Source organism: Quercus robur, chromosome 3 (assembly GCF_932294415.1).
Source record: "Quercus robur chromosome 3, dhQueRobu3.1, whole genome shotgun sequence".
NCBI lineage: Eukaryota > Viridiplantae > Streptophyta > Magnoliopsida > Fagales > Fagaceae > Quercus > Quercus robur.
In genome coordinates, this window is record NC_065536.1 from 58,846,507 (window position 1) to 58,866,154 (window position 19,648).

The window sequence follows — 19,648 nt, forward strand, 5'->3', positions numbered from 1 at the left end:
GAGATTCCCTTTATGTTCGTTTTTTCCCCTATTGGATAGTTGTGGTTGCTTATTTCTTTTCAGAGGGAAGAAAATGCTAGTGATTGGAAAAGAGGATTTCAATCCTAAGAATCTTGAAGCAATTGTCACAAACTACCCATACAGAAAGAACTTGCCTAAAATAGATGTTATAAAAGGTTATCTTCTGTTACTGTCTGAAGTTGCAGACACCAATATATTCACTAAATGTTCCTACCATCTCTAAATGATGTCCTTAACGGCTGTCTTTATCATGAACTTGTAACAGAAAGTCAAATACGATTAGCTTTGATTGATTTCTTGATGGACTTGTTGAGTTTGCTTCAACTGTGTCAATTTTGTCATCTCTTAAATAAAGTTCAAGCAGTGAAATTATATGCATGCAGGCTTCAAAGCACCCTTTTGTCACAGGGAAACCTTTCACATGTTCTAATGAGCTTCCCCCAGAGACCCCCCTTGTGTGGTAAGTTGATCTCTTTATGAAACTGTAACCTGAGTGTACATGATTGTAAATGAATGTAAACACTAAACAGCTATTTTTAGTGTCCTACCACGCATGAAGAGTACTTTTCTAGACTCTAGACTCAGATTTTTTATGTGATTTCTCTTGATATCCTTTTGCACGTTCTTTTTGAATTAGTAATCCTTTTAAGCTTTGCACAATATTACCATTGTTGAGTTTTGGTATATTTTGTTCTGTTATTTTATTCTGTTATTTTAATAATAAAACTATAAAAGCAATGGTGAATTTGATGTTTGTTCTTACAATGAAGCATTAAGAGGTTTGGTGCCTTTGGCTGGAAAGAAATGCTAGAAAATTTGAGTGATGTGAATGGACTATTTTAGAACTGAAATTGCAGTTTTGAGAATCTTGTTTGAATGGATGACGGCATCAGGATTCTTTTATTTTTAAAACTTATTAGCTTTTATTGGTCAGTGTAATGTTAGAGCTTAGTTGTGATGTACATCTAGTATATGTTCTCTGTACTTGGTGCATTCCATTATATTCTAATAAAATTGATTATTTGTCAAAAAATGAGGCATTAATTGGTTCCAACGGGGTGGTTTTTCCATGGAAAAGTGTTTGGCGTACTAAGGCTCCAAAAAACTTGGTTGTCTTTGTGTGAATTGCAGCATGAGGAAAAATTCCTACATTACAATTTTTCAAGGAAAGGAATAATACTGGTTTAAGTGGAGCTGCATCTACAAATGCAGTGGTGAAACAGTGGATCCCTTTATTAGTGCACTATGCTATTGCCCCAGTATCTTCGATGTTGGGGGTACATTGGGTGATCTCAGGGGGAGTCATGGATGTAGTTTTTGGGTGGAAGAACTGGTTTGGTAAACATGGCACCCCTTTGCTTAGAATATAGCTCCTCTATGTTTTATGTGGGCAATGTGGAGAGCGAGAGGAGCAACCATACTTTAAATGGTGCAGGGAATTTAATTATGGAGAAGAAATCTTCATTCTTGAGTCTTGACGTCTTTGTTTGAGTGGTCTCGTAACCTTCAAACTAGTAATTTGCATTAGGTGTTAGATTTCATTGATTCTCTTCATTTTAGATTGTAATTTTTTGTCTGTAATTCTTTGGATGCATCCTAAGTACTTAAAACTGTTCCTCTTTTTGATAAAGGTTATCACTTCTTCTTCTTTTTTTCCCTTTACTAGTTTATGACAAGTGAATTACCTGAAAGAGATAAAGAAGATTATGAAACATCTACCAATGTATATATTAGTTGCATTTGTAGGTGGGGTGGAAGTGGAACCGATTAAGAGAGAGGTGTCTAAGGTGGTTTACACATGAAGAAACAAAGACTGATGATTCCCTCCCCTTATAGCCAAAACTCGCTTATAAAACCAAAAAAAAAAAAAAAAAGACTGATTATTGCATAAGTGAGAAATAGTAATATGATTAAAATTGGAGTATGCTTTTCTTTTCTTCTTTTTTCGTCATTTCATAGAAGATATATGTTCAATGCCAAGGTCTTTTAATTTGTCAGGAGTAGTCCTACATGTTATGATGTATTGATATTAAGAGTGCTTTAGCCATTTATCATTAGGAGTATGCTTTTCTTCTTCTTCTTCTTCTCTTTTTTTTTTTTTTTTTTTTTTTTTTAATTTATTTATAATTTTTATCATTTCATAAAAGAAATATATGCAATACTAAGATCTTTTTGGTAGGACTGGTCCTCCATGTTATGATGTAATGGTATTAGGAGTCCTTTTTGCCATTTTTTTAATTTACTCTCCTTTTATGGGTTTACTAATGATGATGTAGAATTTCAAGGGAAGAATCTAGCATTTGGTAAATTAGGGTTAGGGTTTGTAGAAATTTAGGAATTTTGTTGAAGTTGAATGGGAATGAAGAACTCACAAACTTGATTGTACTTGCTGGAAATTTATGAACTTTGCAATGATTCTTGTTTTTGATGTATAATCAGAACTTGATAGCTGGATTTGAGTTTATCAAACTCTAGAAGTTGTGGTGCTTTCATTCACTACGAGTGATTCCTAGGAACCTACAAGTATGATCTAGTAGTTATTTTATGCTTTTCTTCGTTATGCTTTTGATTTCCATAGCAATATTCCGGAACTATACAAACCCTAACCCTAATTTCCTAAATTCTAGAATCTTCCCTTTGACATTTAACATCAACTAGTTAATATGTTTTACTGTATTATGAATTATTATTACACAATTAATGGGCTAATGGTACTTATCTGTTTTTGTAAATAATAACTAATACTCATCCCATCAAAAAAAAAACTAATACTCTTGTTTAAAACCAAACTCCTTTCAGATTATTAAGGTTTTATTGCAATATACTATTTGACTTATGAAGTTCCCTGACTTCCCTCATTTCTATATGTTAATATTAATATGCATATCCAGCTGGATATTTCATGCAATTTGTACATTTTTTATTCATATAGAAGTTAGTGTACATATAGCAAGTATTTCTCGTCTATGTGTTTGTATATTCATCTGTGTGTGTGCGTGTTTAGCCTGTTACTCAAAATATCAAGGTTGACCATCACTCAGGTGGAGGGCATTGGTTTGCTGCTGGTCTCTCTCCTAATGTTAGCCTCCCATTCCTTCAATTATTCCATCGTTTTGATTGTTGGAGGTTGTTCGTTTCTATTGATATGTCTCATATAGCATTACCACATTATATCAATATTTATATTAACTTTAGTATGTACTAGTAGGACTCTTCTCATTAAGAGTAAGCTTGTGGTGATCTAATGACTAAACTACAATTGCTAAATGCCAGTTTGGTCACTTACTTTAGCCCAATATAAGGATGTTTACAGCCATGCAAAAGAATTATATTATGGTGCCATAGCATATGAAATGATGAAATCACACATGGGTTGAGATGTATGCTTTGTGCATTATGTTCATATATGTATGCATATACGTCTACATCTAAATGTCCATGGTGATCCTTTTGATTCTCCTTGTTGATGCCTAAATGCTATCAGTGGACAAAAGTTCAGATTATAAATTTTGGACCATTTCAGGGCAGTAAATGACAATTTAATGCCTTGCTTGGTAAATTGAAGTATTCTGTAGATGAACATTATTAATTCTTCTGTGTAATAAGGAAATGTTGGATAATATAATTGAAAGGGATAGTCAGGGTATATATATGAAATTTGTGATACCAATCGAGATGCACTGTGTGGGTTAAAATTATGATTTCCTCCACTTTAAAAGATCCTTAGCCAACTCTTTGGCAAATGCTTTAACAATAACTTGATTGCATTTCCAATCGTTCATGTAGAATTTCAGGTGAGGCCTTGCATGCTTGTTGGGTGAAGCCCTATAAGTATGCAGCCATTATCACGTGATTAACTCATGGAAACTAGTGGGATTAAGAATGTGATGGGTCAGGAGGAGGGAATTAAACCTCAAATAACACTTAAGGTGGACAAAAAACATGCAACTCTAGTGATTTACAGTGAGATATTTATTCTTGCTTTCCAGTTCTAGCCAAACAGTGCGGCCTTGTAATCAAGTAAAGACTTAGATAGGGAACTCACTATTTTCTTTTTGCCACACCGATCCTGAAACATTTAGCCTTGAGTTGAAAATTACTGAATAATTCTGTTATAGTTGATGACAGGATAAGATTTTTTGCATTATGATGTGAACTCATGCACATGTATATACACAACTGGTTAAAGATGTAATGCTATACAAATAACAATCTTTGATTTAATATGTATTCTTGCCCTGAAGAGGCTCTTCGTCATAAATAATTATAAATAAAGAAAAGTATTCTTACTATTCTGCAATTTAACTGCAAAATAACCTCTTTGATGTTACGATGCATGTGGTAATGCATGAGAGTTGGTGATTATTGATTCAATTCCATTTCATATTGAAGCAAAGGTGGATTGAAGTTACAACTGAGACTCAGGTGGATGAACTCATAAGTGCTGAAAATCAAGGTTTTTATATCTAAAACTCTTGAATTCCAAACCATGGTGTTTGCAAACACTGTTGAGGCTGTGGAAGCAGTGGCAAATATATTGTTGAAAGTTGGGATTCACTGTACTGTTACCATAAGGATGTCTCCTTGGAGTGGTGAGTAAACAATTAGTCACTTTAATAACTCCATGTCAATAGAGTAAATCTAAATAGGAAAAAAAATTCTATAATATGATGGACACTCTTATCCAAAATTAAATAATATGATGGACACAGATTTCTAAAACTAGTTCAAGACAATAAAATTAGAAGTTTCTCAATATCAGAAAATTTTTGAACCCCCCTCCCCCAAAAAATGTATATATCACCATGAGCACTTTGTAGCCAGAGGAAACTATGAAAAACATTCTTAGTATTAGTGAGATTAGGCTTCGTATGGGATCCTACAGTTGGAAACTCCAGCTGATCTTTCGTTTTTCTCTTGCATGCTCTTCCGTCATGTGACCTCTTGTACTATTAAAAGTAGCATGCTTCCTTCAAATTGTTTTTACAATTTTGTTTTCTGTTTGTTCAACATATTCTGTGGGGGTTTATGAATAGATAGAGGACTTAGAACTATTGAAATTTATCTATCTATTCCAGGCAGACTTTGCTACTTCTGCTATAGAATTTTTTCATAGGGTTGGTCGCAGTGCTAGAGTGGTCAGTTTGGACTTGTCACTATCCTGTACACTGAATCCAAATGGGATCTTGTTGCTGCAGTTCGTTGAGCAGAGGAACTTGGTCAGCCTGTAGTAATTCTTGAAACTTGTAATTTGATACTTGAAGATGTGTTTCTGATGAATAGGCTGATTTTATGCTACTTAGGCCCAGATTTTAAACAACTAACAATGATCCAGCAATTCTATTTATTCCCCCTAAAGTAGTGTTGTTTAATGTGATGTTGGATACTTAGTAATGTACAACTTAGTCAAAATTACAATACTCATTGATTTTTTTTTATCATACATGAATGCAAGTCTTAGTTTTCTTTATCATACATGAAAGTAAGTCTTAGTTTGCTACTGATGGATTGCAAATTCCATGTGTGGTTCCCTATCTTTTTGTTGCCAATATTTGAACCTTCTTCTGTCTGCAAGAGGCAGCATTTAGCAGGAAAAAAAGCTTCCAAAACAAGCTTAAGAAGAGAGGTAACACTGTAACTTTGATTTGGGAAAATTATCATATCTGCATAAACATGAAGTGTATATACTGCAAATATATTAAATGATGCACTCACACATCAAATTTTATAGTAGAATAAAATTTGCATTTTTTATTTGGGTACAAATACTCTGAAATTTCCAATAACTAGAGAAGTACAGTTTTGTTACGATAATAAATTTGAGCTTATGATTTAGCGAGTCTGGCCAAAGCCAGGGACGTGTCAATTGTTGAAGAGAATGTGTTCTAGGATAAAATGACTAGATTATGACGAACTTGGTATGTAAAGAAACATAACTTGTCTTTATATATACAAAGGAATCCTAGCAATGTAAATGGTACAATATTTATCTCTTTGAATTATATATATCTAATTAATACAAAGGTCACAAAGTGATATCTCTCTCTCTAGATTTGAATGTGTTCCTTATTAGAGTTGCATTCTACATCTTTAGGTAGACTCCCATTTAAAAATGTTCCTTTCACTCTTGTTACTAAATGTTCCCATTTTACTTCCCCAGTCATCTTAGGTTGCATTTTAATATCAAGCAACCACCCATTAATTCTTATGTCAGTCATTAATGATGGAGGACCTCTTGTCTTTCCATATTTACATGAGTTGATATGTAGATATGTATCTCCAGTTCGTGGGTCTAGTAGAATCTAGAGGTTAAGATCTAACTCAAACACGTTCCACAGGCCTGTTAACTATTACGTGATGATTTCTTTTGCACAGGCTGATAATTTAGTGGGAAATAATTTACTGTGTGATACACTTTGTGGTTATGCTAATTGATTTTGTTGGACTTGATCGATGCTGATTGATTGAGCAATCAGACTATCAGAGAGATTTATTTCCATATTTAATGTAATTTTATTATGAGTTATTTTCTTTCCATGATTGGTGTAATTTGGAACCTTCCTTAAAGGTTCCTAGAATTTCACTTTTATAGAGGCTTGACCATGGATTAATAAAATTTTATTTATAAATTTTCTTCCAATGCTTGGTGTCTACTCCAACCAAACCAAGATACTAAAGCCTAGATTTCATTTTTTTTTTTTCGTTTCACCAGTTGATGCCAACTATAAGTAACTCTAATTGAGTACTTCTAGGTAGGCTAGGTTATTCCCTTTTGAGAGTTCATTGTGTTGCATCACTTTGATCTTGAAAGCTCCCGACCTCTCCTTCTTGTATGTTTTAAGGTAAGTTTGGAAGACCAGTTTACTAAAGCAATTCTATAAAATTTTATTTCTGTTAATCCTACAAACATTGAAGTTGGATAGCTTGAATGAAAATGAATTCGGGATAATTGTTGGGAAAAGTGCAGTTTTGAAACATGTTGAGAATTATAGAACACAACTTTGAGGCCATTTGGGGTGTGAGAAAAAGAGATTTTTTCCCCATTGTTGCTGCACATTACGACCTTTCTTATTTAGTTATTTGCATTCATTCATAGCTTAGCAATACAAATTCTTCCACAAAGTTGTTATATTGTATGAGATTGAGGGTCTTGTTGGCTGTCACTCCCTATATTGTATTTACATATGCAATATGGTATCAATATAAAACATGGGACATGTTTTTTCATGGACGTATCTGCCTTCTTCACGCTCCAAACTCAAAACACTTCAATTCATGTAAAACTATGACAAAATTTAGCTGTCATGTTATGAAATGACACACACTTTAATAACCATCAAATGACACACACATGATAGTTTAATAACACCCACACGTGTGTGTTACGAAACAACACACAATATCTCGGTAATGCAAAAAACACCCAAAAAAATTACGATTTATTGAGGTGTCAAAGTGATTCATATATAACATCATATTGACATGAGCCACACCATACCACATTATAGCTTATTTGGATTGAGGAGGAGAGAGGGAAAGTAGGGTAGAGTTGGCCAGAAATTAGCCTAATTTCTGCTCAACTCCACTTTACTCTTCATCAATTCAAACAAGCCATTAATTTATGCTAATTAGAGCTTTTAATATCAACCATTTGTGAATTTTTTTAGGCTAGTCTTATTGAATGCTTTTTTAAAAGTGGAACAGGGACAAAATATGTGATGCCAGATTTGGGCTCTATGGCTTTGGGCACGCGATGTGTCAACCACTCAACATCCAGTTTTCCAATGGTAGAATAGGATTCCAACGGACAACACGTGGTGGACTTTTCCTGTTTCAGACATGAGAGCTAATGGCCGTCAGTAGATCCTTTTTTAGGTTGAGTAGATAAGGCTTTTTAGCTAGGTATGTCTTTGATGTTTGTGGACATGATTGATTTATTTACTGGGCAAGTATGCTCATCTAGAAGAAATATTAGGCCTTGATAGGTATCTGACTGCATATAATGGAGAATAGATTCAATCAACAGATATCCCCCCCTGTTGATTGAATTGTATTCATATCTAACAGTGGGATTCCAACAGCAAGACAATGTTGAAAACTATGTTTAAATTAATGTTAGACTAAAAAAAATTTCACGTGATTCGTCAATAAGTACTGGTGGGGTTTTAAGGAGAACAAAGAAGATGTATTTAAGACAGAAAGTGGAATTTAAATGTACATGTTGATAATGTGTGAAATGAAATGGCTAAATGTATTAATTAAAAGAGTGGCTAAAGACGTACCTTGGAGAATTTGAAGATGAAGAGGGAGAAAAGAATTTGAACATGTTGTCACTTATGATAAATTATATCGCAAGTTGAAGATGAAGAGGGAGAAAAGAATATTTATAAACTTGCTAAACAATGGAAATGAAAACAAGAAACTTAAATGGTGTTTGGTACATTAAAAATGAAGATCAAGGAGTGAAGAGATGGAAAAGATTTTCTTACAAACATGTTTATGAAAGCGAAGTGAAAAATTGGAGAGATTTGGGTAGAGGATAGAAACTGTAGATTTGCTTGAAGAATTAGGATAAATAATGTAAGGGATGCAAAAAGATAGGGGACCAAATGAAATCCCCATTGAAGTTTGGAAGTGCCTAGGGGATGCAAGATGTATATTGGTTCACAAGCTTTTTCAATAAGATCTTAACTATTAACAAAAATGTCTAGTAAGTGGTTGAGAAGTATTTTAATATCTATTTACAAGAACAAAAGAGATATTCAAAATTGTATAAATTACCATGAAATTAAACTTATGAGCCACAGTATGAAACTTTAAGAGAGAGTGAGTGAACATAGATTAAGACATGAAACCACAATATCAAATAATCAATTTCGTTTTATGCAAGGATAATCTACCATGCTAGTTGTTTTCTTACTTACATATATTGGAAAAATATAAAGAGGTCTGTAAAGATCTTGACATGATTTTTATTGACCTAGAGAAAAGCGGCCAAAATGGGCATTTGCCCCTTTCGCCCAAAACAAGTAGTAAATGCCTCTATTCTAAAACTATCTAACAAAATGCTCTTGTTTTGATCAGTGAAAAACTTGATTTAATGAAAATCGAGTTACTTGCAAAATGTTACATAGAACTCGAGTTCCATGTAATTTTTTTTTTTAAAGTTTTCTGCCTATAACTCGATTTTCTAAAAATCGAGTTTTTCATTGAAACTCAATTTTTAGAAAATCGAGTTTAAAACAGAGGTATATGGCTAAATAATTTCAGAACAGGGGCATTTTGCTACTTGTTTTAGGCAAAAAAGGCAAATGCCCATTTTGGCCTAGAGAAAGCATATGATAGCACCCTTGAAGATGTTATGTTATGGGCTTTGGAAAAGAAAGAAGTTCATCTATACTATACTAAATTGATTAAAGAAATGTGCAATGGAGCCATAACTAATATGAGAACTAGTGGAGACATTACAAGTGAGTTTCCTATAATTACATGTTTGCATCAAGGATCATCATTATGTCTATATTTTTTTGCAAGAGTAATGATGAGCTCACTAAATCAATTTAAGATAAAGTACCTTGGTGAATGCTATTTACAAATAATATAGTTTTAGTAGATGAATTTAAAAGTAGAGTTAATTCTCAAGGTTTTGAAACCCGGACTGGACCGTACGGTCCGACTGAAAAAACCTCGAACCGCTCATTTTTGCGGTTCTTTTAGCCTCAAGAACCGCTCTATGGGAAAAAAGCAAGGACTCGTGCGAACCACGGTTGGACCTCATGGTTCTCATAGGTCCCTTTTAAAAAAAAAAAAATTAAAGCCTTAAATGGCACCATACCGGAATATTTACTATTTTTGGTTGGAAAAAAAATATCCACTGGTAAAGAATTTGAATAAAAGTAAAAAGAAATCAGAAATGTCTGATTTGACCCAGAAAACGTTTGATCTTTGTTTCAGTCTCTTTGCTTCACTCTCAAAAAACGTCTCACATAATCCAAACACAAAACAAAATCCAATTCTTACAATAAAGTTGAATCAGATCAAGCAAATATGAAGGAAAAAACAAAAAAAAGAAGAAGAACAAGTCGATCTAACCCATTCTGGTGGTGGGGAGGAGGACGAACGGCGGTGGGGCAGTGAATGAGGTAGTGCTGCATGGTAAACGCCGATCTCCATCAGCTTTGTCCTTTCGGCGACCTCAATATCGCTGGCCTTCGATCTGTGCACCTCGATCTCCACCGGCGCTTCAGATTCTCCTCTTTCTCTGCTCTTTTCTCTGATGTGAATATGTGAATGTGATAACTGTGAAGTAAATGTGAGGTTAAGAGTTGAGTAATAAATTGGGTCCGTATGAAAATGTGTGGTGGTCTTTATCCCTTAGTTTTATTATTATTTTTTGTATGTGATTATGTGGGTTTTTTTATTTTATTTTATTTTATTTTATATATATATATATATATATATATTCAAACGTGTGATATTTAATATTAAGAAATGCTACCACAATATTTTCACAATAAATTTTAAGTAATAGATTATTATTAGCTAATATTAGTGAGTAAAAAAAAAAATTAGTAGTGGGTTCAAATTAGAACTAGTAACAACTTTCTACATAAGATTTTGATGTGATTCTTGTGAAAATATTGCAAAAAATATAATAGATATAACATAACAATTCTTTCTTCATCTGCTTTTATTTGTATTGCTTTTTTATCTTTCCCTTTAATTTCATTTACTTTTGTTTCTAGTGCTTTTTTAGGTTTGTGAATATGAGCTAGACAGCTGGTCACGTGGGCATTGGAAAGTGGAAATTGGAAAGACAATCTGATGCTTTTAATTTTCTTTTTATAAAAAAATGGTTATTATTATTATTGGATAGATATTTCATATTTGGGCTATAGATGGATATATTAGACATAGTTAAAATATGGATTTATAGTCTTAATTAGACTATTTTAGTTAATTTTTCTATTTTTTACTAATTTAATATTTTTATATATATTTAAAATAATTATTAAATTAATTATGACTGTAGGGTCTCAATTTGGGGCCCAAGCCCAACAAGTATGGGGTCTTGGTCCATGGGACCCTGAAACAATGAATTTGTAGATAGTGGATTACAAAATCGGGCCTTGGCAAAGTAGATAGAGGTTAAGTTTGGGCTACACAACACTTGGACACAAGAAGATCCTGTTAATGCCCATATATTCTCAGTCCGAGGAGATGAGATAGATATTTGCTGGTTCTTCCTTTAAGTTTTCCAGTTCTTTTTCTGTTCCTCTCCCTTTTCTCGCGTGCCCTTCCTCATGAGGACTCCCTTTCTTATATAGTCTCCTTGAAGCCATCGTGCCATTACACTTGTTGATTATCTGGACTCCCACTTGAGTGCTTGTCCCATCGGACACCCCTTCCATCTTTTTGTGAGTTGTGGTAGCCAAGGTAGCACTGTTCACAGGTCTTCTCCACATTAATGCGGTCAGAAAAGTAGCTGCAACGCATTTAATGTGGTAGTTATAGCCTCTCCTTGGGCATCTTTCGTTTCCTTCTTTGCCACGGGTTTGTAGGGATTGTCCTTGTTACTAGTGTTCGTTGGGGTGAGTCCTTTTAGTAGGCAGAGTGCATGTTGAGCCATACTCGTCACATCCGAGGAGACATTTCTCCTCGGACTGCCCTTTAAATGACTTCAGGTCTACGAGAACTGGATTGGGGCCCCTTTTGGCATCCACGTCCTCTCCTCGAACGTGGTTGACCATCCCGTATGGGGCCCAAGGCCTATTGTATGATTTTAGGCCTTTGCCCCTACAATAGCCCCTCAAAATTCCGGTTTTTCCCTCTCATCCAAGGAGAAAATGTGGGATTTTGATATTTATTGGATAAATCATCACAATTTCTTGACTCACGTGTGTGGGAATACAGTTTCACGTGCCTCATTATTGCTACTAGCGTTTCGTAGCTCATGAGGCGCCATTAATTGTACCAGGCGGCTTTATGTTCCCTCGCATCCAATGGTGGGGCGCTTGATCAACGGTTGGCATTTCCCCAATTCTTTGAGCGCGAGTAACCTCGTTTGTTTCTTCCCATGCTATATAAGGCTTCTGAAGGGAATTACTTTCCCTTTTTTAGAAAAGACACTCAAGTGTTCCAAAGCACTTCAGCACTTTCTCTCGCAAAACACTCAAAAGTCCATAGCCATTTCTGTAAGAATTCCCGGCAGATCCTTTGAAAGCTCGAAAGGTTTAGAACTCGCGCTCCCCAAAAGTGTTCATTTCCCCGCGTTCCTTAACTCCCCTTCTTTTTTGTTCTCCTCGACCTCCTTCCATTAGCAAAACCTTTTTCATGCCACCTAGGGTTAGTAGGATGGGTAAGTTTCAGAACCTAGTAGATTCTCCGGCCGGCATGGAAGGTTTTAGGGCCAAATACCGTATCCCTGCAAGGAGTGGATCTAGAATACTGCTCCTTGGACCAAATCCTAACCAAGAGAGAGACGAAGTAGGTCGTCATTCCTATGATCGCTTTTATAGAAGAAGGATTGACGATTCCCATGGGGAGGATAACTAGGGATTACTTGCGCAGTCATAGGCTGGCCTCCCACCAGTGCGCCGCTAACAAGTTCCAGATCTTAGGGTGCATAGACGCTTTAAACGAACAGATGAACCTCGGCCTCTCATGGCACGATGTAATTCACTTGTACGAGTGCCACAGCCTTAATGAGTCGTATTACCTGAAATCCAGGTCCGACGAGGTGAGGCTGATATCTTGCCTTTCCAAGTCCAACAAAGGCTTGAAGGACGATTATTTGATTGTCTCCGGAGCATGGCATGACGGTCTTCGCTGCCAAGTTAGGGCAGGAGCACCAGGTGGGGCACTTTAGGGTCAGGTCCCCCGGCAGGGATCTTAGTTTTGAGTTTTCCTTTCACTTATTTTGATCTCGGCTTTGATTATTTGCCTTCTCGGACTAACATAACCTTCCCTTTGGGTTTTTGCAGACAAAACGCACACTACTCCGAGGATAAGTTTGGTCAACGACCAAGCTCTCAACTACCTCTTCAGGTTCGAGATTTTTGTGAGCGAGGACGGGCAATTACGTGCCGCTCACCTCATCTTGGACGACGATCCTCTCTCCCGTGCTTTCGTGGATGTAGGTCAAGCGATAAGGGCTGGGAGTCCCCGATTAGCCCGTATTGAGGTTTGTAAGCCAGGCTTCCTTGCTCGGAGAGACCTACCACCAGTCCAACTACCCACTCAGCGCGTTCTCCAAGAGGTAGCCGTTCCAAGGGAGGGAATTGACTCCTCACATTCGTCCTTTGAAGCTGAAATCGATCGCTTCCATCTCCACCAGGAGGGCGAGGTGTCAACAAGGCTAGTAGAGCTTTCAGATTTCGGCTCGGATCTTGATCGCTTCTTGGCGGCTCACTCTGCTGGGCTGGTAGTTGCTCGGATTGACACGAGTCAGGAAATTGAAGAGGAAGGTACGGACTTAAAGCCGAGATCTGGTTTAAGGGGGCTTATGTCTAATAGGAACAAGGGGCAATCCTCTAAAGATGCCCCCAAGGAGCAGGTTCCAGTTAAACTTCATCTTCCTCCCCCTTCTTCTACTGACCCTGCGCTACAACTTATTCCCAACTTGAGGCGAAAAAGGCCAGTGGAAGAACTGGAGGGGGGCGAGGTCGGCCCCCAAAAGGCCAAACACTAGAAGAAAGGCAAAGAGCCCAAGGACAAAAGGATGAAGTTCATTGATAGCCAAGAGGAGGCTGCCATTAGGAGGGAGCAACGCACCTAGTCTCCCCACCTAGAGCTGGACGGCGCCCCCATCCTATGGGATGCAACTCTTTGGGAGTCCCAGTGCGGGCAGGCATCTTACCTTGCTGAGGCTTTACAGCAACCCCTCCTCTTGCCTCGCAACATGGATGGGCTCCGAGCCACTAAGCAACCAGACCTCTTCATGTCGTTAAAGAGAGACCTTGCTATGGTAAAATGAAGACTTCCTTTATTCAATTTTCTTATTCCATGCTTGTCTACTTGTCATTTCTATTTTAATGATTCTATCGTTATTCCTGTGCAGGTCACCCAACAAATCTTCGTGGCCAAGGAGTGGGTGAAGAATTCTTGGGAAGAGCTGAACGCTGAGGTTCAGTCCCCCCTTGCTGTGGAGAAGGCCGCGGGCTTTCTCAAGCTGGAAAAAGAGCGCTTAAACAAGGAGATCAAAGAGGCATTCAAGACCCAGGACAGTGCCGAGGTGGGCCTTAAGACCACAACGAAGCAGGCCGAGGACATGCGCCAGCAACTTCATTTGTCAGAAATAAACCTTGTGACCGAGAAGCAAATGGTCTCGGATCTCAAGGCGCAGCTACTACAGGCGAAGAAGGCAGCTCGTTTGGCCAGGGAGGCGGCTGAGGCTGCAGTGGTAGCCTCTTATGAGCGCGGAGTGGCGGACACTAAAGCCAGGCTGACTAAGGAGGTGGCTGGGGTTTGCAGGGACTACGTCACCGAATCTTGGGGCGTAGCCATGGACCAGGCGGCAGTTCCCGCAGATTCCGACCTTAGGTGGATCTAGAATATCTTCTTCCCTAAGGATATTCGTGATGTTCCAGGCTCGGATCCTCCTGAGAAGCCCCCTTCTGCCCCGATCGTTGCTCCTGATTCCATCATACCTGAAGGGAAAGGGGGGGAACGAGGAGGCGCAGCCACCAGCCAAGGACAAGTCTCCTAAGGACGCCCTTATTATAAGGGACGTTGTTTTGCAAGCTAAGGATGTCGAGCCCAAACCTACAGTAGGAGGTGACCGTCCCAAGGCTGAGGGCGCTGCAAAGAGTTCAACCCAAGATAAAGTCTAGGACATTAGTATAGGGTTTCTCTTGTAATCGTTTTGTTCTGTTTTCCATTTCCTTAGCTTTTGTTAGTGTTTGTAAGATGACATATCTCGAAGCTTAATGAATGATATGATTTTTTTCTTTTTGAACCTTATTTTATTGCTTCAACTTTTGTCTTCATTGTGAATGAATTTCGACTGCGTTACTAGATTTCCGATGATAATCCATTATTCCCAATTTAAGTAATACGGCTAAGTATGAATGAGAGAATAAGACTCTTCCCCCATGACTTAGCGCCCTTTTGAGTGATTAATTTTTCCCAAGTCAGTGGTTCGAGGAGCCACGCGGGACCGGGGTTCTGTTTAACACTTAGATAAAACTGCATATGGTTAATTTCAAGCCTGTGGTCCGAGGAGCCACGCAGAACTTGGGTTCTATTTAACACTTAGATAAAACTGCATACGGTTAATTTCCCCCAAGCCTGTGGTCCGAGGAGCCACGCAGGACTTGAGTTCTATTTAATACTTGGATAAAATGGCGCAGTGATTAATTTCCCTCAAGCCTGTGGTACGGGGAGCCACGCAGGACTTGGGTTCTGTTTAATACTTGGATAAAATGGTGTAGTGATTAATTTCCCCCAAGCCTGTGGTCCAAGGAGCCACGCAGGACTTGGGTTCTGTTTAATACTTGGATAAAATGCATGGTGATTAATTTCCCTCAAGCTTGTGGTCCGAAGAGCCACGCAAGACTTGGGTTCTGTTTAATACTTGGATAAAATGCACGATGGGTAACACCAAGAGTACGAACTTTGATTAATAATAGTACATTTTCAGGTTATTTATATTCTAAGGACGTGGCACTACATGCTTATCCAAATCTTCTAAAAAGTAGGCCCCTATGTCGGCCACCGACGTAATACGATATGACCCTTCCCAATTTGGTCCGAGCTTTCCCCATATGGGATTTTTTGTAGTGCCCAAAACTTTTCTTAATACTAGAACCCCAAGTGCTAGTGGCCTTAGTTTCACTTTGGCGTCATAACCCTGCTTAAGTTTGTGTTGGTAGTAGGAAGTTGGACCATTGCTCTTTCCCTTCTTTTCTCGATGAGGTCTAAGCTTTTTTCCAGCAGCTTGTTGTTGACATTAGGACAAAATGTGCTGGTCTTCAGTGTTGGGAAGTTTGTTTCTAGAGGAATGACAGCCTCGGCTCCATAGGTCATCGAAAAGGGGGTTTCTCCTGTCGATCTGCGCGGTGTGGTGCGGTACGTCCACAGGACATGGGGCAGTTCTTTCACCTATCTTCCCTTCGTGTCATCCAACCTCTTCTTCAGCTCATTTACTATGACCTTGTTGACGGCTTCAGCTTGCCCATTCCCCTGTGGGTAAGTCGATGTGGAGTATCTATTCGCAATTCCCAACTCGCTGCAGTACCTTCTGAAAGCTTTACTATTGAACTGGAGACCGTTGTCCGAGATTAGGGTGTGGGGGACTCCAAACCTGGTGACGATGTTCCTCCAAATAAACTTCTTGGCATCTACGTCTCTAATGTTTGCCAGTGGTTCGGCTTCGACCCATTTTTTGAAATAATCAGTGTCGACGAGAAGGTATCTCTTGTTCCCCACTGCTTTAGGAAATGGTCCTAGGATATCTAGGCCCCACTGCGCGAACGGCTAAGGCCTGGACAGCGGATTGAGGGTCCCGCCCAGTTGATGTATATTTAGGGCAAACCTCTGACATTGGTCGCACTTCTTCACATATTCGTGAGCCTCTTTTTGCATGCTCGGCCACCAATAACCTTGGGTTATGGCTCTATGGGACAAGGACCTGCCCCCTGTATGGCTCCCACAAATTCCTTCGTGCAATTCCTCTAGGATAAGCTCCGCATAGCAAGTACGGTCCTGAGAATGAGCGTTTATACAATTTCAAGTCCTCGGATAGCCAGAATCAAGAAGCCTTTCTTCTAATCTTGTCGGCCTCGCCCTTCTCTTCGGGTTAGACGTCCTTCTTTAGAAACAGTATTAAATGGTCCATCTAGCTAGGCCCCGCCCTGGCGCTGTGAACGTGCATCATCTCGGCCTTCACTACCAAGGGCCTGTGTAGGTCTTCCACGAGTATGACCCGAGGTAGGCAATAAGCAAAGAAGGTGGCGAGCGTGGCAAGAGAATCGACATGGGTGTTTCCGCTCCTGGATACATGCATTAGGCTAAAAGAGTTAAACCGCAAGCGCTTTGCTTGGACCAGGTACTCTTGCATTCTTTCATCCCTTGCCTCCAATTCCCCATTTACTTGTCCTACCACAAGTTTTGAGTCTGAGAACATGTTTATGGATTTCCCACCCAGTTTCTCCACCATAGACATTCCTTCCAACAGGGCCTCATATTCTGCCTCGTTATTCGTGGCCGAAAAGCCCAGCTTTAGTGATTTCTCGATGGTAATCCCCTCGGGGGAAATCAGGACAAGTCCCACCCTAGAGCCCCATTGATTTGTTGCGCCATCAACATATGCTTTCCAACAGGTGGGCCCTTGCTGAGAGATTGTGCTGACCAACTTTTTGTCCATGCTTGGTATCCCTCCCCCTTCTTCTGGTGAGGGTTCAGCAAACTCAGCTACCAGATCCATGAGGACTTGGCCCTTCACGGCGTTGTGAGGCATGTACCAAATGTCGAAGGTGCCAAGAATGGTCCCCCCACTTAGCTATTCTCCCTATGTAATCGGCACTTCAGAGTATAGACCTGAGCGGGAGTTGGGTTAATACAACAACTATGTGTGCCTGGAAATAGTGGGGGAGCTTTCGCGTGGCTTGTACGATCGCCAGGATGGCCTTTTCCAGGGGGAGGTAACGGATCTCAGCCTCGTGTAACGACTTACTCATGTAATAGACAGGTCGTTGTATGCCGTTGTCCCTCCGGATCAACACCAGGCTCACTGCGTGAGGGGTAACGGCAATGTAGGCGAATAAAACCTCATCGGCTTTAGGACTGGACATGATTGATGGCCGGGACAGATACTCTTTGAGCTGCTGGAAGGCCAAGGCGCATTCTTCAGTCCACTCGAACCATTTCCACTTGTTTAATAAGAGAAAGAAAGGCCTACACCTATCCGCCGAACGAGAGATAAAACGATTCAAGGCGGCAATCATGCCGATGAGCTTTTAGACCTCCTTAGGGTTCCGAGGAGGCTGCATGCTATGGATAGCTCTAATCAGATCGAGGCTAACTTCAATACCTCTGTAGGTCACCATATAGCCTAAGAATTTCCCTGATCCCACTCCGAACGAACATTTAGACGCGTTCAGGCGCAGCCTGTACTTTCTCAGGATTTCAAAGATATCGCCGAGGTCCCTCAAGTGCTCGAACACCAATTTACTCTTTACCACCATGTCGTCTATATAGACTTCGATGCTCTTACCCATCTGCAGATCAAATATCCTAGTCATCATCCTCTGGTAAATGGACCCGGCGTTCTTCAAGCCAAAAGGCATCACTTTATAGTGGTAGTTTCCAATGGGGGTGACAAAAGCCATCTTTTCTTGGTCGTCGGCGGCTAGGGGTATTTGATGGTATCCTTGAAAGGCGTCTAAGAAGCTCATTCGAGGGTGTCCCACGGTTGAATCCACCAATCGATCTATCCGAGGCATAGGAAAGGGATCCTGCGGGTAGGCCTTATTCAGGTCCGTGAAGTCCATGCAGATTCGTCATTTCCCACTCTTCTTCTTCGTCACAACTGTATTGGCTAGCCACTCGGGGTAGAAAACTTCTTTGATAGCCCCTGCTTTCTTTAGTTTCATCACCTCCTCCCTCACCGCATCAACATGCTCTTTCGATGGTCGCCGTGGAGGTTGTTTCTTAGGTGTAACGGCCGGACTAACATTAAGATGATGGCATATGAAATTCGAATCGACCCCCGAAGCCTCGTAGGTGTCCCATGCAAACATGTCCACATTTTCTTTGAGAAAATCAATTAGCTTTTCCTTCTCTTGCGGTGGCAGTTCTGAGCCAACCTGAAAAAATCTTTTTGGATCGAAGCCCACAAGAACTTTTTCCAAATCCTCACAACTTGCCTCCTTGGCTGGTCTCCCACTGCCCAGGGCCGGGGCTGTTAATTGCTATAAGCCATTCCCGGTAGAGGTTGAGGGCTCAACACTTGGCCGTCACGAGATGGTGGACACCATGCATTGTCGGGTCATGGCTTGGTCCCCTATCACTTCTTTGACCCGACCCTCCAACGGGTACTTCACATTTTGGTGTAAGGTTGAGGAGACAGCCCCTAGGGCATGAAGCCAAGGTCTAGTTACAATGGCGGTGTAGGGCGAATAGGCGTCCATCACTATGAAATCCACCTCCACTATGTCCGAGCCTGTTTGTATAGGTAGTCTAATTTGGCATTTCGGAGTAACAGTTTTTCCTTCGAAACTTACTGAAGGGGAGTCGTATGCCATCAGGTCTTCGGGTCTCAGCTTCAGCCCTATGTATAAGTCGAGGTACATTACTTCCACGGCACTGCCCTGATCGACTAGCACCCTCTTCACGTCATATCCCCCAATCCTGAGTGTGACGACTAGAGCATCGTCGTGGGGTTGGATGGTTCCAACTTTATCCTCATTCGAGAACCCGAGCATGGGCGAGGCCATTCCTTTAGCCCTCTTAAACTCCCGGTCGTCAGCTTCAGCGAGGAGTCGGGCCACTGACATCATTCTGAAAGGATGGGAGCCGGTTCTTCTTGGAGCAGCGAGAATGACATTTATCGTGCCAATAGGCAGTCTCAAGGTGCTTTGCCTTGCCCCGACACTTGTCTGCTCCTGTCAGCCACCGAAATGATGCA